Source organism: Gigantopelta aegis, unplaced genomic scaffold (assembly GCF_016097555.1).
Source record: "Gigantopelta aegis isolate Gae_Host unplaced genomic scaffold, Gae_host_genome ctg4994_pilon_pilon:::debris, whole genome shotgun sequence".
NCBI lineage: Eukaryota > Metazoa > Mollusca > Gastropoda > Neomphalida > Peltospiridae > Gigantopelta > Gigantopelta aegis.
The window spans coordinates 17,033-39,945 of NW_024534157.1; the positions used below are offsets into that span (position 1 = coordinate 17,033).

At 37.4% G+C, this 22,913-nt stretch overlaps 2 long non-coding RNA genes across 2 annotated transcripts; one reads left to right on the forward strand and one right to left on the reverse strand.

The window, feature by feature from the left end:
- The first annotated feature begins 877 nt into the window (after nucleotides 1-877).
- On the forward strand, nucleotides 878-2,398 carry LOC121366205. The gene is made up of 3 exons (XR_005957134.1): nucleotides 878-900; nucleotides 1,139-2,263; nucleotides 2,346-2,398. It is a non-coding gene; the product is annotated as an uncharacterized LOC121366205 (long non-coding RNA).
- Nucleotides 2,399-14,312: 11,914 nt separating this feature from the next.
- On the reverse strand, nucleotides 14,313-21,002 carry LOC121366206. The gene is made up of 3 exons (XR_005957135.1): nucleotides 20,169-21,002; nucleotides 16,716-16,766; nucleotides 14,313-14,719 (listed from the first exon to the last, which is right to left on the reverse strand). It is a non-coding gene; the product is annotated as an uncharacterized LOC121366206 (long non-coding RNA).
- Nucleotides 21,003-22,913: the final 1,911 nt, after the last annotated feature.

Consider the following 22,913-nt stretch of genomic DNA (forward strand, 5'->3'; position numbering starts at 1 on the left):
TTACATGTACATTAATGTACCTAGTAGGCTTTGCCACCTGTAAACATACTTACATGTACATTAATGTACCTAGTAGGCTTTGCCACCTGAAATATTCCCAAATCTGATGAAACTAGAGGATATAAAAAAAATGGTAATATATCTGTGAATGGTTCAAACAATATATTACACTCTACATCAAACATACCTGTCGAATCTAATAACAAAATATTCTGGGGCATTTAGGCGGATAGTTTAGACAACCCATGTTCTTTATTTAATTTGGATAGTGGGTTAGGTAGGGATGGGTGTCGGTTCGTCTAAGCTTCCAGAGGTGAGCGCATATTGGCTGGGCGACTTCTAAGTAGCGCTGCTAGCTCACTTGGAAGCTACAATGTACCTTTACATTGTTTATACCTACCTTAATTAATAATTTTTGTCAACTGTTTTTATTATTCTTTATTTGGGGTGGTTGTCAGTCCATCTAGGCATCCAAAGTGCATGCATATCGGTTGGGCGAGTTCTTAGTAGCACTAAACACTTGGAGGTCACAGTCCATCTAGGCGTCCAAAGTGTGTGCATATCAGTCGGGCGAGTTCTTAGTAGGTACACATGGGGTCACGGTTCTGGGGCATCCAAAGTGCGGCATTTCGGTCGGGCCATGTTCTTTAGAGCTTTACACTTGGATCACAGTCCATCTAGGCGTCCAAAGTGCGTGCATATCGGTCGGGCGAGTTTCTTAGTAGTGCTACAGTTTGGACAACACAGTCCATCTAGGCGTGCACCTGCATAGTTGTGCATTAGGTAGGGTGAGTGTCTTTCTGGGGCATTTAGGCGGACAGTTTAGACAACCCAGTGCGTCTTTATTTAATTTGGATAGTTGGTTAGTAGTGCTATGGGTGTCGGTTCTGGGGCATTTAGGTGGACAGTTTGCACAACCCATGTTCTTTATTTAATTACATATCTGGTTAGGTAGGGAAAGATCTCTCTTTAACTAGAAAATTTGCATTTAAAATTTAGAAAATCTGATGATAGAATTTTACCATAGGGACATTGTCTTTAGCTAATTGGGTAGAAGTCATAATCAAAATTTTAGCACTTTTTCTATTGTTTTACACAAATTTAAAATGTATCTCGCTACTAATTCTGGGGCATTTAGGCGGACAGTTTAGACAACCCATGTTCTTTATTTAATTTGGATAGTGGGTTAGGTAGGGATGGGTGTCGGTTCGTCTAAGCTTCCAGAGGTGAGAGCATATTGGCTGGGTGACTTCTGAGTAGCGCTGCTAACTCACTTGCAAGCTACAATGTACCTTTACCTCGTTTATACCTACCTTAATTAATAATTTTGTCAACTGTTTTTATTATTCTTTATTTGGGGTGGTTGTCAGTCCATCTAGGCGTCCAAAGTGCATGCATATCGGTCAGGTGAGTTCTTAGTATCGTTACATGATTGGAGGCCACAGTCCATCTAGGTGTCCAAAGTGCATGCATATCGGTCGGGTGAGTTGTTAGTAGCACTAATCACTTGGAGGTCACAGTCCATCTAGGCGTCCAAAGTGCATGCATATCGGTCGGGTGAGTTCTTAGTAGCGCTACACACTTGGAGGTCACAGTCCATCTAGGCGTCCAAAGTGCATGCATATCAGTCAGGTGAGTTCTTAGTAGCGTTACATGATTGGAGGCCACAGTCCATCTAGGCGTCCAAAGTGCATGCATATCGGTCGGGTGAGTTCTTAGTAGCACTAATCACTTGGAGGTCACAGTCCATCTAGGCGTCCAAAGTGCATGCATATCGGTCGGGTGAGTTCTTAGTAGCACTAATCACTTGGAGGCCACAGTCCATCTAGGCGTCCAAAGTGCATGCATATCGGTCGGGTGAGTTCTTAGTAGCACTAAACACTTGGAGGTCACAGTCCATCTAGGCGTCCAAAGTGCATGCATATCAGTCGGGTGAGTTCTTAGTAGCGTTACATGATTGGAGGCCACAGTCCATCTAGGCGTCCAAAGTGCATGCATATCGGTCGGGTGAGTTCTTAGTAGCACTAATCACTTGGAGGTCACAGTCCATCTAGGCGTCCAAAGTGCATGCATATCGGTCGGGTGAGTTCTTAGTAGCACTAATCACTTGGAGGTCACAGTCCATCTAGGCGTCCAAAGTGCATGCATATCGGTCGGGTGAGTTCTTAGTAGCACTAATCACTTGGAGGTCACAGTCCATCTAGGCGTCCAAAGTGCATGCATATCGGTCGGGTGAGTTCTTAGTAGCACTAATCACTTGGAGGTCACAGTCCATCTAGGCGTCCAAAGTGGCAAAGTGCATCATATCAGTCGGGTGAGTTGTTAGTAGCACTAATCACTTGGAGGTCACAGTCCATCTAGGGGTCCAAAGTGCATGCATATCGGTCGGGTGAGTTCTTAGTAGCACTAATCACTTGGAGGTCACAGTCCATCTAGGCGTCCAAACTGCATGCATATCAGTCGGGTGAGTTCTTAGTAGCACTTATCATTGGAGGTCACAGTCCATTCAGGCGTCCAAAGTGCATGCATATCGGTCGGGTGAGTGTCTTAGTAGACATTGGATCATTGGCTTACACAGTCCATCTAGGTGTCCAAAGTGCATGCATATCGGTCGGGTGAGTTCTTAGTAGCACTACATCACTTGGAGGTCACAGTCCATCTAGGCGTCCAAAGTGCATGCATATCGGTCGGGTGAGTTCTTAGTAGGCTTACCACTTGGAGGTCACAGTCCATCTAGGCGTCCAAAGTGCATGCATATCGGTCGGGTGAGTTCTTAGTAGCGTTACATGATTGGAGGCCACAGTCCATCTAGGCGTCCAAAGTGCATGCATATCGGTCGGGTGGAGTTCTTAGTAGCACTACATCACTTGGAGGTCACAGTCCATCTAGGCTGTCCAAAGTGCATGCATATCGGTCGGGTGAGTTCTTAGTAGCAACTACATCACTTGGAGGTCACAGTCCATCTAGGCGTCCAAAGTGCATGCATATCGGTCGGGTGAGTTCTTAGTAGCACTAATCACTTGGAGGTCACAGTCCATCTAGGCGTCCAAAGTGCATGCATATCAGTCGGGTGAGTTCTTAGTAGCAACTACAGTGTCATTGGAGGTCACAGTCCATCTAGGCGTCCAAAGTGCATGCATATCAGTCGGGTGGAGTTCTTAGTAGCACTAATCACTTGGAGGTCACAGTCCATCTAGGGTCCAAAGTGCATGCATATCGGTCGGGTGAGTTCTTAGTAGCACTAATCACTTGGAGGGTCACAGTCCATCTAGGTGTCCAAAGTGCATGCATATCGGTCGGGTGAGTTCTTAGTAGCACTAGTGTCACTTGGAGGTCCACAGTCCATCTAGGCGTCCAAAGTGCATGCATTCAGTGGGACATTGGAATTCTTACCATACCAACTACAGTGTCATTCAGGAGGTCACAGTCCATCTAGGCGTACCAAGTGCAGTGCATATCAGTCGGGTGAGTTCTTAGTAGGCTAATCACTTGGAACTACACAGTCCATCTAGGCGTCCAAAGTGCATGCATATCGGTCGGGTCATTCAGTAGTAGCACTAATTGGCTTGGAGGTCACAGTCCATCTAGGGGTCCAAAGTGCATGCATATCGGTCGGGTGAGTGTCTTAGTAGCACTATTGGAAATTGGCTTACCACAGTCCATCTAGGTGTCCAAAGTGCATGCATATCGGTCGGGTGAGTTCTTAGTAGCACTAATCACTTGGAGGTCACAGTCCATCTAGGCGTCCAAAGTGCATGCATATCATTCATATCGGTCGGGTGAGTTGGCTTAGTAGCACTACAGTCATTGGAGGTCACAGTCCATCTTGGCTTCCAAAGTGCATGCATATCGGTCGGGTGAGTTCTTAGTAGAAATTGGCTTACCATACCACTTACAGGTCATTCAGTCCATCTATTGGTCCAAAGTGCAGTGCATATCGGTCGGGTGAGTTCTTAGTAGCGCTTGGAAATTGGCTTACCAGTCCATCTAGTGTCATTCAGTGGGTCCATTGGAAATCGGCTTACCATACCAACTACAGTGTCATTCAGTGAGGACATTGGAAATTGGCTTACCATACCAACTACAGTGTCATTCAGTGGGTCCATTGGAAATTGGCTTACCATACCAACTACAGTGTCATTCAGTGGGTCCATTGGAAATCGGCTTACCATACCAACTACAGTGTCATTCAGTGAGGACATTGGAAATCGGCTTACCATACCAACTACAGTGTCATTCAGTGGGTCCATTGGAAATCGGCTTACCATACCAACTACAGTGTCATTCAGTGGGTCCATTGGAAATCGGCTTACCATACCAACTACAGTGTCATTCAGTGGGTCCATTGGAAATCGGCTTACCAACTACAGTGTCATTCAGTGGGTCCATTGGAAATCGGCTTACCATACCAACTACAGTGTCATTCAGTGGGTCCATTGGAAATCGGCTTACCATACCAACTACAGTGTCATTCAGTGGGTCCATTGGAAATCGGCTTACCATACCAACTACAGTGTCATTCAGTGGGTCCATTGGAAATCGGCTTACCATACCAACTACAGTGTCATTCAGTGGGTCCATTGGAAATCGGCTTACCATACCAACTACAGTGTCATTCAGTGGGTCCATTGGAAATCGGCTTACCATACCAACTACAGTGTCATTCAGTGGGTCCATTGGAAATCGGCTTACCATACCAACTACAGTGTCATTCAGTGGGTCCATTGGAAATTGGCTTACCATACCAACTACAGTGTCATTCAGTGAGGACATGCCATTGTGGTGATCCTCGTCACTCATTTCATCAAACTGAATATCCGTTCTCAGAGGGCAATCAACTTCAGGAAATGTTACCTTTCCAGCCCACAAGCCTCTTTGACAGCATTTGTCACATCCATAATAAGCATTATGCCCTTAGACTTGTTTGACATAAGCTTTTGCTGGTGCATCACATATAAAACAAGATATTGTTACAGTTAAAATGCTAGTAAAACCTTCAATATCAAGCCCATTCTGTTGCAACAATGACATTTCTGTCACAAAGTCATGCAAATATTCCAACACATCAGATGGTTTACTCTTTCCACAAAAGAGGCCAATAATAAAAGGATCTGTAATAGTTGGAACAATTATCCTACCCAATATAGGCCAAAACTGGGTACTGGAACTTTTGAACAATGGAAGACCATCAATGTTTATCTGTATTGAAACTGTATCTGCATCAACAAAAGCTGCATCGACTGGGCAGAGTGCATTTTTCAAAGAAGACGTAATTCCAAAGTGATGGTAAGAACCTTCACCAACATCACGAATCTGGTAGTGTCTGATTGTCTCAGTGTTCTTGGATCTTTAGGAAGTGTTGGATGAAATACTCGTGAAATATGGTTAAAAGGGAAGAAACCGCATTGTGAGTAACTTACACTTTGAAGACCATTCTGCAAGTTGAGGTTTTAAAATTTCATCAGTTCTGTCATTACAATTATCAGAATCAATGCTGTCATCATCACTACCACTTAAAATATTCCCAGAGTCGAGTGAATTTTCTTGGAAATCGGGTGAATTTTCTTCTAAATCAGGTGGTTTCTTGGAAATCGGTGAATTTTCAGTCTCAGTGAATTTTCTTCTAAATCAGATGAACTAAGTGAATTTTTTCTTCTAAATCGGGTGAACTGAGTGAATTTTCTTTAACCATACCAACTACAGTGAATTTTCTTCTAAATCGGGTGGGTGAATTTTCTTCTAAATCAGAATCTTCTACATCATGTTCTACATTTACAGGTATAGGTATGTTAACTTCATGTATTGTGCTCTCGTGTTCAGAGTTTACATCATCTTGTAAAGTGTTACATGATGCGTTTTCATAGTGACATATATCAACCTCAACCGATGTCAACGTTTCATCAGAAATACTGGTATATATTGACTGCATATGCTCAGATACCTTTGCTCTGATTTTCCTTCGTTTTGTCCGATATGACATTTTTGTTTCGGGCCAGGGTATAGTTGCTCAACATAAAATATACAGTGAAAAAAGTAGAGATATTTTAATGATTGATTACAATCGAAAATTAATTAGTTGAGCTCTATCAATTATGTAATGATCAATTATAAAATTTCATAATCGATTGTTGTTGAAAATGTTATTATCACAAAATACTAATTTAACTGACTATCATAAATTACAACAGATGATTGATGATGAAATTCAAACAGATTCTCAACACTATATCATAGACAGTTAAAAAAAGAAGACAGCTAGTACCACAAATACATATAAATTTGAAGCCCATTCTCAAGAAATTAACCTGTCATATTCCTATACAAAAATGTATGCTAACGACTAATTAATAAAAAAGCAAGCATCAAATAAATACATCAACAGTCATGCCAACCTGACTATAGGTCAATTGATAAAACATAAAAAAGGAAAGAAAATGCCCCAATATAACCAACTCTATCTGCAAGAGCCAGTTTTTAACTACAGGTTATGCTACATGCTTTTACATATTGAAATACCAGGCTGCATTAGCAAAGCTGCATCGACTGAGCAGAGTTTTTGTTCAAAGAAGACGTAATTTTTAGTGAAGGTAAGAACCTTCACCAACATCACAAATCTGGTAGTGTCTGATGGTCTCAAGCAGTGTTCTTGGATCTTTAGGAAGTGTTGGATGAAATACTCGTGAAATATGGTTAAAAGGGAAGAAACCGCATTGTGAGTAACTTACACTTTGAAGACCATTCTGCAAGTTGAGGTTTTAAAATTTCATCAGTTCTGTCATTACAATTATCAGAATCAATGCTGTCATCATCACTACCACTTAAAATATTCCCAGAGTCGAGTGAATTTTCTTCTAAATGAGTGAATTTTCTTCTAAATCAAGTGAATTTTCTTCGAAATCAGGTGAACTAAGTGAATTTTCTTCTAAATCGAGTGAATTTTCTTCTAAATCGGGTGAACTGAGTGAATTTTCTTCTAAATCAGATGAACTGAGTGAATTTTCTTCTAAATCGGGTGAACTGAGTGAATTTTCTTCTAAATCGGGTGAATTTTCTTCTAAATCAGAATGTTCTACATTTACAGGTATAGGTATGTTAACTTCATGTATTGTGCTCTCGTGTTCAGAGTTTACATCATCTTGTAAAGTGTTACATGATGCGTTTTCATAGTGACATATATCAACCTCAACCGATGTCAACGTTTCATCAGAAATACTGGTATATATTGACTGCATATGCTCAGATACCTTTGCTCTGATTTTCCTTCGTTTTGTCCGATATGACATTTTTGTTTCGGGCCAGGGTATAGTTGCTCAACATAAAATATACAGTGAAAAAAGTAGAGATATTTTAATGATTGATTACAATCGAAAATTAATTAGTTGAGCTCTATCAATTATGTAATGATCAATTATAAAATTTCATAATCGATTGTTGTTGAAAATGTTATTATCACAAAATACTAATTTAACTGACTATCATAAATTACAACAGATGATTGATGATGAAATTCAAACAGATTCTCAACACTATATCATAGACAGTGAAAAAAAGAAGACAGCTAGTACCACAAATACATATAAATTTGAAGCCCATTCTCAAGAAATTAACCTGTCATATTCCTATACAAAAATGTATGCTAACGACTAATTAATAAAAAAGCAAGCATCAAATAAATACATCAACAGTCATGCCAACCTGACTATAGGTCAATTGATAAAACATAAAAAAGGAAAGAAAATGCCCCAATATAACCAACTCTATCTGCAAGAGCCAGTTTTTAACTACAGGTTATGCTACATTTACATATTTAATACCAGGCTGAATTAGCAAATTAGGAATTTATGAGGGGTTTTTGTTGGGGGTTTCACTTTTTTATAACAAGATAATATATACATGTACATGTATCTAACATCACAGAAAATTAATTTACAATAATCATATATTAAAACTTAAGTTGCAAATAATTTGGTTTTTCAGAATCTTCAAAAACTTAAGCGTGCAAGTGGTGTAGCTAGCACACAATACATTTCTAACTACTTTGGCTATAATGAACCCTAAAAAATATTACCAAAATTGAGGCAACATTCTAAAATACAGTGATGCGAAACCTATTTTAAAATAAAAGCTGAAAATATCTTTTAAAAACTAAAATATCTATACAATATCTAAATAAAGGTAATTTTTTAACATTTCCGATCAAATCCAGTCTACATTGTATTTTGTGAAAATTATTTTATGCAAAAAAAACCTGAAATCAGATAAAAAGATGAAAAATAACATCCCTGAAAATAGATGCATGGTGTAGCTAGAACACAATTAACTTCTAACTACTTTGGCTATGATGAACCCTAAAAAATATTACTAAACTTGGGTCAACATATACTAAAATAGATGCAATTTGTAAATACTAAAGTAAAACATGTATGAGCATATATTATGATCTAAATGTTTAACTACAACAAAAATGCTTTGTAAGTTACATGTATATGTTCACTACTACTAAATACTTAATTAAACACAAACTGTTCAAAATATTAATAACTTCGAAATTACTCAGCTACAACTAAAGCCTACAAAAGATTTGTGATGAAAATATGAAATCAAGATGGCCGTTCCTGGACAGGTACCGGTACATTTTAAATTAGCCTAAAAGTAAAGAACGTTAACTGTTCAAACAAAAATAATGCACAAATACAATACCTATGGGTTGCATACAATGTCAAATTTTTAAACAACTACTCACTGTCAGGGTTTCTGCCAGCTACAGAGTAAAACGGGTATGGCGCCATACCCAGATGTTTTGCAATTTTTGTTTTTAAAGATAACCTTTTAACAAAATTAATTACTCTTATCATTAATGTATGATTTTCTTAACCCTAACCCTAAACTGAATCAATTTTCTTTCTGGGGGTGCATTCAATTCCATAGTGCCATACCCAAAAATTTCTTTCTGGCAGAAACACCGACTGTCGTGTTTGATGGCAATCTGATTACACGGTCAGGTCAGAGTGTTTAACGTGCACATTCAGAACAAGCTGTTGTAGTACACGCCTGTCCTAGGCACAGGTGCAGGCCTCAGCCAGCTCTTCTGTCCAGGACAGGAAACGGGTGGATTGGAGGGGTGACTGCCTACATTGGCAGGTGCAAGGGAGCACCAGCAGTCCAACCGGGGCCAGTAACAGGCGGAGGGTGGTATGGTGACCATACTATATGGAATTTGGAAGTCCCGTAGGATTAAGTCAAACAGAAAGGGTGCGCAATTTTGTGAAGGAAATTAGGCGTAATTTTGAACGGTCCGCCAAAAAGTAAAATAGGGAGCCATATATAGTTTTGGAAGATTAGTATGCTGATTACAACAATTCCATCTACTTAAATAATGGTAAATTTTATCCATGCGCACGTAAAACAATAGTCCTGCACCAAATATTCCTGAGACATTTATTCTGTCAAATAAAACTAAAATTAAAACATTTTTTAACAATCATCTAAGAACATGTTACATATATTATTAAATACACATATAAATAACATTGTTAATGCATGTTTTGTTAAATAACTTTTATTCAGTGGCAGCAAGAATTATGTACATATCAGCAGTAAATAGCTATATAGTAATGGCCGCTTCAAGTGGAAAATTGACAGTGGAGAATTTACTGTGGAAGATATAGTAACACTGATTAATTAATTGATATTAATTAATTGATATTAAATATTAATTAAATTGACACTTTATTGGAGGCTATTTTAGGGGTGGGTGGACTGTAGTGGTTTTATTGGGGAGATGGGTGATGGATTCAGGGCCGTACCATATAGGACCTGAGGGGGGGGGGGGGGGGGGGTGTATGCACCTACCCCCAAATTATCAAAGGTGCCCATATTTTCTATCAAATTTAGATGTACATGTAGTCACGTAAACTTTTTTCTTCTTCTGTTTTTCTTTCTTTATTTCTTTCTTTCTTTTTACCCATTGTTGGTCCCAACTAGTTCATCAAGATAAACGTCTCCGGCACGATATTCATTATTGTGATGTTTATTGCTGTGCCGTAACGTTTATCGATTGGATCGAAATTTCCATTTACATTCACAATTTAATAAAATCAGGCATACAAATGTATATGCAGGCCTGTGCTTTATTTATGAGCCTCAACAAGTACAACAACATATTTTAATAAATTTTAGACTAAAATATTAATTACAATACCTTTGGTAACCTAGCTTTCCAGGATTAGATGTTTGAAGATGACACATTTCCACAATTTGAACGTTATTTTTATTCTGGCACATTAAAAATGCGGAATGAAAATATGGCGGAACAATAATTATTCGTATCAAGCATTTTATGTAAAGCCAATAAAAAGAAATATTTTGGAACTGAATGGAATTGTGTGCTTTGATTACATTATATGCATTAGTAAAATTTATGCCATTAAAAGTTGGGGGGGGGGGGGGGGGGGGTATTATTTTATTAATATATCTACATGTATATACAGTGGAAACTGGCAAAACCGGACCCTGATTATCCTGGATTCCTGTCTACATCGGCCATATTGTTTGGTCCCGAATTTACATGTATATAGCCTGTGCTTTAAAATCCTTTAAAAACCGAATCCCGTGTACTACAGATACCGGATCGATTTTCCTCCTCAAAAGCTTAATTTCTTTGTTAAATAACCTTGACAACCATAATAACAACAAACTCAGCTCACCACCTGGCCGGAAATAGCGTGACCCTATTTCTCCCGTTACGCAACATTGCGATCTCAGACCAGACATTCTGGCTTTCGGCTAATTAGACCTTGATTGGTGTTATTTGTATCGGTCGGTGTTGTCCGACTCTATCGCACCTCAGAAGCTTAATCGCATTTTAGGTCTTCACTATGAGGTTGGAAACAATCTTGTTAAATCTTGTTAAACATTAAACTCTTTTTTCATTAAACAGTGACGATGACACTGAAGCTATCATGCATATCTGTGCTTTAAAAATAAATTTGCATTAAAATGTTTGTTGTTTGTGTGTTTTTTATAGATATATATTAAATTATTACTGGAAATTCTATTAAAGTTATTACTCGGAATACATCAGGCACTTTTCAAGGTGTAAACGAAATTGGCCGAGATGTTCCGAATCTTTCCGACGTAATTGAAGGGAAATAACTCTAACGTGTTATGAGTTTCTAAAAAATATTCTGGAAAATTGCGATGAATTGTGTTCAATCATATGATTATAAAAGCGAGTCCGCTGCATTTTGTAAAACACAACGCTCATTTAAGATCAGTGATGCTAGGGTACTCCAGGTTGCTGGGGAGAAGATAGGTTTCAAACCTTCGTATGCTGGGGATTTCTGCCTCCATGCAGTTCTCAAAAGAGGGCAAAAGTGGAGTCAGTTCCAACCAACACTTGCCCCTGACATCAATTGTGTCAAACCTGCCAAGAAGAACGACGTTCTTAAACTTCTCGATGAACTTGGAGTAAATCTGGCGGTGCAGAAGAATTTCTATGAAAATGCTCTGTGTGGTGTCCATGATCAAAATGGCGGGATTCAGGATCTGGAGGACAGTGATAACAACTGAGGACTAGGCCACGTCAGATGTTTTTCGTGACCACAGAGACTTTAAAATATTACTCTTTTATCTTTAAGAATTTTACAATAATTTATTCACACAAATGGAATAGAATGCTTAGGGGATTGGCCGAAGAGGTAATACCTTTATGCATGGCCCAGGAAGTATGACATTGCTCTTGCTTTTCAGAGTCATGTGAACTGTTTTAACACCATTCTACATTACTATGACAATTTCGAATAAAAATGCCATTTAATTGGAACAATCTCCCACCACTTCCTGAGGCCACCCATGCCCTATTTTCTCACAACTGACAACTGTTATTATGCTGTTCTGAAGTTCTTTCATAATTTCTAGCATTTTTATATTGTTCCCACTGCTCCATAATACCAATGTGGATTTAGCAGGTTTAAAAAAAAAATATGACCATGGACTTAATGGGTTTTGCCAATTTTTTTTGTTAAAATCAATTTAAAAAACCCTATTTTCATTAAACTTGTGTGTGTGTGTGAGGCCCCTGATTATTATATCGAGTACTGTATTTGACCGGAAGTAGGCCCACGTCTTTGAATAAGCGCCCAGGCATTTAAGAAATTAGGCATTTATTCGTAAATCATGTATTTTATGTCGGTATCCGTGAAGTAAATTGCCGAAAATATTGCAGAATCGAGAAAAAGCTGTTTAGAACGTTACGATCCAGCACTTTACTAAAATGGATAAGTAGATTCTTTGTCAAATTAGTTTTCGCTTTATCTATGTGAGCTCGCGTAATACACGTGTGACGTAAAATGAGGTAAGGGAATTCCCACCGCACGGTCGGTTTTTCACTAATATAGTAGCGTTTTGTAATACAAAATTAGGTTTAGGTTGTCCATCTGTAAGTTTTCGCATTTGTTTCACAATTAAATTAATGTATTAAATATACATGCAATTAACATTTAATTGACTAAATGTTCAAGAACAGTGAGTATAGGAACGCACGCAGGAAAATTTGAAACGGGATCAAAGCAGTCTCCGACTGAGTCTGTGTGTCGGATTCATGTCGAGAACATTAAACGCCAAAATTTCTAAGGAAAACCAATAGTATTCTCCCGCTGAAACTTGTGAAAATTAAATGTCCAGAAATGCAATGTCCTGCATGCATCTACAAGTAAATTTCATCCTGAAAAATAGAGTGGTATACTTTTTTAATATTTAAATTCGTCCGTCATGAACCCTCCCCTCTCAAAAACCCCCAAAACAAAACAATCCACCCCCCCCCCCCCCCCGCCAAAGTAAAAAAAAAAAAAAAAAATAATAATGTCATTCACTGTGAAATCATTAACCCAAAGTAGTATATTTTCGATGATCATTCTAAAGTGTTAAAGTTTTAAAAAAATCATAAACTCATTTCCAATTATGCTTCATGCTGATAGCAATTTGTTTTTAATTTTATTTTAATATTATTATTTTATTTTTTTACATTCACAAATTACAGGAAATAAAGATATTTAGTATTACAGGGCTTACAAGTGCTTTGTATGATGTGAAATTGTTTGAAACATACAGTTTAATTTTGAGTTAAACTGCTTACGTTTTGGGACTATAGGTAATATTTTTCTGGGCAAGTGAAATTTGAGTTACTTGCCCAGCGAGCAATTGAAAATTTTAGGATATGGCCAGCTCTGAGTTATCTAACATTAAATTAATGTTTTGATTGAACCAATTATAATAGGTCTATATACACATAATTACACTATATTTCAGCCATAGTACTGTCAGTTTATCAATAACCCTTACCGAAATGACTTATATTTTTCACTTATAAGTGAAGTATAAGTCGTTAATACTTTTCAAGTATAAGTGACTTATAAGTAAACGATTAGGATTTTGTATGCAAATGAGGTATCACTTATACAAAGTATATGTGACATATAGGTGAAGTGTTAACAATATATATAAGTGAAGTGTAAGTCATTCGCTTATATTAACAGAAGTATCAATTACTTATATAGTATAAGTCGTTAATACTTTTCAAGTATAAGTGAAGTATATTTTGTATGCAAATGAGGTATCATTATACAAAGTATATGTGACATATAGGTGAAGTGTTAACAATATATATAAGTGAAGTGTAAGTCATTCGCTTATATTTAACAGAAGTATTAGATATATATAAGTGACTTATAAGTGAAATATAAGTGATTCACTGATATTTAACAGAAACTGCTGTATAAGTAAAGTATAGGTGAAGTATAAGTGATTCACTGATATTTTACAAAAATGCTGTATAAGTGAAATATAAGTGAAGTATAAGTGATTCACCGATATTTACAAACATTGCTGTATAAGTGAAGTATAAGTGATTTACTGATATTTAACAGAAACTGCTGTATAAGTAAAGTATAGGTGAAGTATAAGTGATTCACTGATATTTTACAAAAATGCTGTATAAGTGAAATATAAGTGAAGTATAAGTGATTCACCGATATTTACAAACATTGCTGTATAAGTGATTCACTGATATTTAAAAAAAAGAAGACTATAAGTGAAATATAAGTGAAGTATAAGTGATTCACTGATATTTCACAGAAACTGCTGTATAAGTAAAGTATAGGTGAAGTATAAGTGATTCACTGATATTTTACAAAAACGCTGTATAAGTGAAGTATAAGTGAAGTATAAGTGAATATCAAAGGCTGTGGTATGTTCTGTCCTGATCATATAAAAGATGACTTGCTGCTTTTGAAACATGTAGAGAGCTTCCTCTGAAGACTATGGGTCAGAATTAATTATCAATTTAATTTTTTACATCCAGCAGTTGGTGATGAACTAATCATTAAACAAATGAAAATAGGCAGCAATCTGTCCTTGGAGGCCAAATTTCAATATTCTCGGGCAATTGCTGTATTAATGCCACTGCTTACACACCCTATCTGTAAACTACATGTAGCTGTCCACAAAACATAAAAATTGAAGCACAATAGTCTTAACAAACAAAGTGATGTTTCATTCTGACTCACTAATATATCTGAACAGTATATGCAAACAAATATTTTATAAATACTATATATATTTATTTCCAACTGTTAGATTGGATTATCTCACATCCATTTTCCTCAGTTATGTCCTGTTCAGTGGCATCTTGATATATGTCATCCAACATTCAGATGGGATTCTGAAAAACAAATGTAGTCTGGATAGATCTGCTATGTAATTAGCTATTGTTTATTATTAATGTAAACATTTAGTTCTTTCTGTTAGTTTTAAAAAGACTACCCTAGAGAATCATAGCGTACCAAGTTTCAGGTGTGGGGAATCAAAATTTCAAGAGAAAACAAACTAATTTTCAGTTAAATTTTCAAGTTTACTTTTTTACCTGGTATCAATCAAATCTCAAGGATAAAACAGACTTTGAAATATTCAATGTTGACCTTTAATTTTAATTATGAAGAAATCAAAAAATAAAATACATGATATATATTTGAATCTAAAGAATCTGTACCAATTTTCAGGCCTACAAAATATAAACTATTACAAAAAGATAAAGGATGTTGGACTGGGAGGGAAATAATGAAAAAAAAAAAAAAAAAAACCCATACATTTGTCTACATGTAGAGGCACTGATTTTCCGTTTCAGATTTTTCCCTTTTCCCGTTTCATGTTACAAATTCCGTTTTTTTTCCGTTTCAGTATTAAACAAATTCTGTGTTTGTTTCACACACACACACACCGCAATTAATTGCTGGTATAAAATAAATAAATATGCAATGAGGCAAAACATGTCAGTAGTTTGTATTTATTTTTGGTTTAAATTTAACCACGAGACAGACTTCGGACATTTTCGGTTTTCTTTACGATATGATCGGGAAAATAATTACAAACGATCACACTATAAACCACTTCCCTTGTATAATTTATTTTAAACAAAGCCTGGCATACAATATGCGATTATGGCATTCCTTTGTGAGATCGGAAATATGGCAATGCCGCAAATGTTAAAAATTAATAAGCAAACATAACATAATATATCTTTCACTTGAGTAAATATCGGACAATTTTAGCTCACAATGTTCGGTTTTCCCCGTTAAATCGTCGGGAATAAGCGAAGAAAACACGACTGGTAAAACGTCTAGATACTCTACATTAAACATTTGACGTAACATACAAAGGTACTAGTGTCGTAGCGTAGCACAGGCAGATGTCGGTGTCCATAGTTTCTAGTTCGAAAAATAAATTTTAATTAATCAAATGCGCTAAAGTTAAATAATGTTTAAAGTTAAATAATGTTGGAAAAAAATCGGGAATTCCGTTTCAGATAGGTATTTCCGCGATTCCGCGATCACGGAAAATCAGTGCCTCTATACATGTACATCATAGAACTGCATGTAACTCCTTTCAAGCTATAGGGGTAAAGCGCTGATTGATGCACGGTTGACCCATGATCGATCCCTGTCGATGGACCCTTAGGGCTTTTCTTGTTCCATGACTGGTATATCGAAGGCTGTGGTATGTGCTATCCTGTCTGTGGGATAGTGCATATAAAAGATCCCTTGCTACTAATGGAAAATTGTAGCAGGTTTCTTCTCGCTTAATTAATGATTAATTAATCATCGGCTATTGGATGTCAAACATTTGGTAATTCTGACTCGTAGTCAGCTACAGCTTTTCTAATGCAGCAAAGGGTCTTTTATATGCACTTTACCACAGACAGGAAAGCACATACCAGTCTTTGTCCAGTTGTGGTGCACTGGTTAGAACGAGAAAAAGCCCTGCATGCTTGTCAGTGACCATACATGTGATGTCAGATGCTGTTCAAATGTAAACTGGAAGTTACTTTTTTTATTATTAAAATGTTTAATTCAAGATGCTCACTCAAGAATATGGGCGGACAAGGAAGAATTGAAAAAAAAAAAAAAAAAAATTCAAATTTTAAGGAAAGTGTAAAAGTTATTATCCTAAAATAGATGTTTTAAAAATTACCAACCAACCGTCATGCAGAGATTGCATTTCCTACTAACCTGATAACACATGTTAAAGTTAATTTCCAAGTGATCTGGTATAATCAAACATTTCTGAATAATTATGTATAATGGCTTATGACATTGAACGACCACCTCTTACACATCAAGTCATGCATCTTAAAACAAGATTATTGTTTGTTAAATACATACCAGTCACAAATATTTCCATAATATGATGACCAGAATGTGCTGACGATTTTTCTGAAGAAAAAAAAAAATATATATATACTCTTCAAAAAAAGAAACGCAAAAGGGTACAAATGGGTTATAACTCCGATTTTGTTTCCTACCGGTTCATGCTTTGTGAATATAAGGTCATTGCATGTCCCAAACACATTCCCACGGTTACATTCGATAAAACGCAGCTACTGTACAATAAAGTTCCAAAATGTGAATATTCGCAAAAACGCAGCCACGTGCAAACCATGTCACCACTGCACGTGCGTTGTCTGCACGTGCAACATGAACACCGACAGTATAAAAGTGCAGGGTGTTCGCTTGCCTGGCCTCTGTATCTGGCCGACAGTTGACAATCCAGGACATGCCACGTCTCAGTGAACCGCAGAGAAACAATGCCATCGGCCGACTAGACGCAGGCGAATCCAGAACGGCCGTTGCCAGGGCATTCCATGTGTCCCCAAGCACCATCTCCAGACTGTGGGACCGTTACCAGCAACATGGATCAACACGTGACCTCCCTAGATCCGGTCGACCACGGGTCACTACCCCCGGGCAGGACCGCTACATCCGGGTACGCCACCTTCGGGAACGATTGACTACTGCCACCTCCACAGCCGCAGCAATACCAGGTTTGCGCAGGATATCCGACCAGACCGTACGGAACCGCCTATGTGAGGTAGGAATTCGTGCCAGACGTCCAGTTCGAGGTGTCATCTTAACACCACAACACCGTCGACTCCGACTGCAGTGTTGCCAGATTCATCGACAATGGCCTCAACTGCGATGGAGACAGGTGTGGTTCAGTGACGAGTCCCGATTCTGCTCCGACGTCATGATGGAAGATGTCGCGTGTATAGGCGTCGTGGTGAACGTTATGTGGCAAACTGCGTGCAGGAAGTGGACAGATTCGGCGGGGGTAGTGTCATGGTGTGGGCAGCCATCTCACACACTGGCAGAACTGACCTGGTCCACGTGCAGGGCAACCTGAATGCACAGGGCTACATGGACCAGATCCTCCGACCACACATCGTTCCAGTTATGGCCAATGCCAACGCAGTGTTCCAACATGACAACGCCAGGCCTCACACAGCACGTCTCACAACGGCTTTCCTACAGAACAACAACATTAATGTCCTTCCTTGGCCATCGATATCACCGGATTTGAACCCAATTGAGCATCTATGGGACGAGTTGGACCGACGCCTCCGACAGCGACAACCACAGCCCCATGCAGACCCTGCCCGAGCTGGCAGCAGCCTTGCAGGCCGAGTGGGCCACCATCCCCCGGGACGTCATCCGTACTCTGGTTGCTTCAATGGGCAGGCGGTGCCAGGCAGTTGTCAACACACGCGGAGGCCACACCCGGTATTGACTCCAGATGACCTTGACCTTGGTGGTGTGTCCTATCACTTACTCTCAATGGACTAGAGTGAATTGTGAACAATCCTGCAACATTTGGTAATTATCGGACTCGCCATTCAATAATGAAATCAATTCTCCAAATGTTACGACAATGTGGTTTTGCGTTTCTTCTTTTGAAGAGTATATATATATATATAACTTGTGTTTCTTGTAATCAAAATAAATGTCCATTTCATCCTCATGCAAACCAATCCATCCCCAAAGGTATGTCAATATCCTATCCAAGACTTTTCCTGTGTCAGTTTAAGAGTTTTATAGTTTTTTTCAAAAGAGAAGACAAGCGTTTTGAAAAGAAATTAACTGGCATGGGGCGAAAAGGCTTGATACCACACCCCAGTCAAAGTAATATGAAACAATTTTTATAATATAAATACAAAGTACAACCAAAGATGTGTTGTAAATATTTGGGGGCATCCATACCGACAGTTGGGGGTGAAGTGAACAGAGGAGTAAACAGGTAACACAAAATATAATGGTATAAATATTTTAATTTTATATATATTCTCAGCAAACAATAAGTATGCATCGATTGGCAATTGTTGCACGATTTCATATGTATTTCATCTTGGTAAGTAGTATCCTGTTGTAGGATGGTGCATAGATAAAAATACATTGCTACTAATTAATTTTTAGCATGTTCCCTCTCAAAAATTATATGTCAAAATTACCTGTTTGACATCCAATAGCCAATGATTAATAAATCAATGTGCTCTAGTGGTGTCTTTAAAGAAAACAAACTTACTTTTTGTATATACAATGAATCCATGACCTTTTGCCCCCAGTTTGGCCTGTTCCCTCCATGTACCAGTTTGCCCCCAAATCCCAATTATTTGTTACTTTTAAACAATTACTGTATTTTTCTTTAGAGGCATGTTAAACCGTGTGTGTGTGTTTCTTTTCTTAGAGGGGAGGGATTGTCGTCTTTCCACAATTTGGTTGGATCCTGAGTCAGTCCGGGCACATTTGACATAATCACCAGTTTAATTAATTAATTAATACATATAAATCTTTATGGGGGTGAACTGGTACCTTTGTGGGGGCGAACTGGTTAAGCATGCGAGGGCGAACTGACATCCGATTTGGGGGAGAAACGTCTGGTACCCTAAACAATTGAGGTTTATTGTAGCCCAAACCAAATTTTACTTTCAAATAATTCATTTTGTATGTACGAAAAAAATATGAATGCATGACATTGTGATCCCAAGCCTGATCACCAGAAAGGATTATGAAATATACCGGTACACATTATGTTGCTTAAAATTATAAAACAAAATGTTTTATAAGCTTAAAAAAAAGATCAATAACTATCTCTAACCATACATTGATTCTAACAAATATTTTTATAATTTGGGGGGGGGGGGGGGGGGGGGGGGGGGGGGGGGGGGGGAAGAATAAGGAAGACTTGCCAAACAACCAATTACCTAAGCCAAAATCATTGGGACGAAACATATGGTACTCAAAAACAATATATATTACTAAGTAAAATGAAAAATGACTGCTACTTGTGATACTTTAAATAAATTAAACAAATTAAAACTAAATTAATTTGTAAACAATTTGTAAACAAAGACTGCTGACCTATCAGAGTACGTGAAACTGGTCATGTGACCTAAATCACCCCAAAAAAGCATTACTATCGTTGTAAAAATCTGTACCCATCGGTGAAATAACAACACTTTTTCTGTAATAAATGCATCAATTTGGCATCTTAAAATATTTATTTTGCATTTAAATGTATTATTTATGATGTCAATGTGATCTATGTGTATTTAAATTGCCCCGAAAAATATGCCTTGATCGGCCATTTTGGAAATTTTCTGTGTCATGACCCAATGTTGCATCATGTAGAACACGTTGCATCATGTAGAACAGTTACATTCGTTCGATTGTCATCAAACATCACACAATATTAGAACAAATACAGTTAAGGATGTCAACTTATATATTAAAGGTGTCTAGAATAAGACATTATAAGTAAGAAAATAGTAAAATCATGTTTACCTTTTTTCCCTTCCAAACGTGACGAAAATAGTAGGACATCCGAAACTTGACCGAAGTTCTTCATTTTCCGCCATAGCCAAGTATTCGGTAATAAACTGTGATTGTTTCTGCTCAATCAAAATGATCTTAAATCCAATTCATAGTGCAAAATACACACTGTTTTGTCATTATTTATTATTATTGGCAAACTGCAAATGGCGCGTTTTTTCCTGTTGTTATCTCTAAGCCAATCAAATCCCAGGTATGACTGTTCAGGAACCGACCAATCATATTATCGCTTTTAACCTTCGTTCGTCTTTTAAGACGACACAGACTTATAATAATAATAATAATAATAATTATTATTATTATCATAATTATGTACTAATCTAGCGCCTTTGTGGCCTTCTGTCTATTAAGCATTATAAATTATTACTCTGCATATGGCGTATGGCATCACTTTTTTTTTTTTTTTGTAGTTTCTATAAATGGATTTGTGAGGACCAGGGATGGGAGTGATACACCAGCTTACTTTATTTTTCTTCCTTGTGATTTAACAAAAAAACTATTTTTTTTTATTATTATGTGTGTGAAAATTCATATTGAAAAAAATAAATAAAAATCAATCTTAATAAATAATAGACCAAAAGTAATGATACCTGAAAGGAAGGGGGGGGGGGGGGACAATTTGTTATAGTAATATCAATTCATTTTAATTTGGTTTTTGTCCAGTATTTTGTTATTCCCATCTTCATCGAATGAATCGATCGCTGTGATAAAATATTATCACCAGCTAATAAAAAGTAGTTTCGTTTTTGTAAAGGCGCTGTATATATTATTTGGCACTCAACATAAATGATTTTAATGATAAACACTACCACTTCCGTTGTTTTTATAAGCGTTCATATCCCCTCAAAATGAAAAGTTTAAAATATTTTATAAAGAACTGCTGAATAAACAGAATAACAGAAAGTAAAAATCATCAGTTTCAACCAATTATATCTGCAACTGAGTACAAAATATCAGACGATAGTTAGTCGAAACAAAAGACAGAATTATGACCGTTCTGATCACGTGACAAATTTGGCGCTAAATAAGAGGGGTTTTTTTTCAATCGGAGATTGCCGAATCCGTAAAAAATTAAATGTTTTCATTGCTTACATAAAATATAACTTTTATTGTGTCTATCAAACAAACATACAAATGGATACAGATATTGGACAAAATAGAGGCTGTTAAAAATACTGTTAAATTATGTTACGGTAACTGTCGTAAATGTTTCGTCAATTGCTTTTCGTACACAACGCGGCTTGTTTCCTTTGATGTCCAGTGTGCAGACTGATCGTTGTTTTTTGTGTGGAAAAAAGTACATTTGGAAATAGCGGAGATAGGTGCTGGAAAATAAAGAGGGGCGCTCAAAAATAAAGGAGGGCGGGGAACGTGAAAGGAGGGCGGCAAAATGGAATAGCGGGGTGCCCCGCCCCGCTTAAATGGAGCAGCAAGAACACTGTATTTGTTCAGTTATCATTACTGGTCATTAGTTATTTTAAGGATTTTATTCATTATTTATTTATTTATTTATTTTTATTATCATAAATATGTTTTAATTACATGTACATGTAACTCACACAACCCCCAACCTTAACCGATTTAACCTGCACTGTGTTGTTGAGGATTGCCTCACAACCATATAAACACTCATTGGAATTAATATGTGATACAGAAGGAAGGAAATGTTTTATTTAATGACGCACTCAACACATTTTATTTACGGTTATATATGACATCAGACATATGGTTAAGGACCACACAGATATATCAGAGGAAACCCGCTGTTGCCACTTCCTGGGCTACTCTTTTTGATTAGCAGCAAGAAATCTTTTATGTGCACCATACCACAGACAGGATAATACATACCACAGCCTTTGATATGCCAGTTGTGGAGGTACAATAAATGTCAAAATGATAAAAAAACAAACCATTGATGTTTACCTTGGTGAACTACATGTAGGTCCCATCATGATCTCAGGAATTGGCACCCCTCCACATTAAAAATCCTAGCAGCATAGGCATCTAGGATTATGTAGCTAAGGTCGACGACAGTTACTTTTCATTATACCCGCTGGTAAACTGTGTTATCCAGTTTCTGGAAATATTGCTGCTTCGATAGGAAGTGACAGTGTACTGACAGCGGGCTGCTGTACGCAGTTTCTTAATTTATTAAATTTTATTTTATTTTATTTTATTCAAAGAAAATATAGACATATCTACATAGCCTAATTATTAGCTAGAGGCTACCTGCTGGTAAATTAGTCCGATCATGGATCAAAACATTGCCACTTCAACAGATGGCAGGCCGACAGCGGGCCGATGTAGGCCATTTCTTTAATAACATATCTACATTATTATTATTTAAACATGCTGATAAATTAGTGTACTCTTGTCACAAGAAACATCACCGATTCGATAGAAATTGACGACAGGCCAACGACAGACCAACTGTGGGCCACTGTAGGCAGTTTATTTATTAGATTTTTATTTAAATTGTTGTTATTATTATTTTAACCCAAAGAATATATAAACATTTCAACATTAATATTATTTAAATCCGCTGGTAAATTAGTCCGATCTTGTCACAGGAAACATTGCTTCTTCGCCGACGGACCGCTTCAGGCAGTTGTTTTTATTAGATATTTATTATTATTATTCAAACGACATATAGACCATACAGTGGTTGCAAAACAAGGCGTCGCACGTCGCATGTGA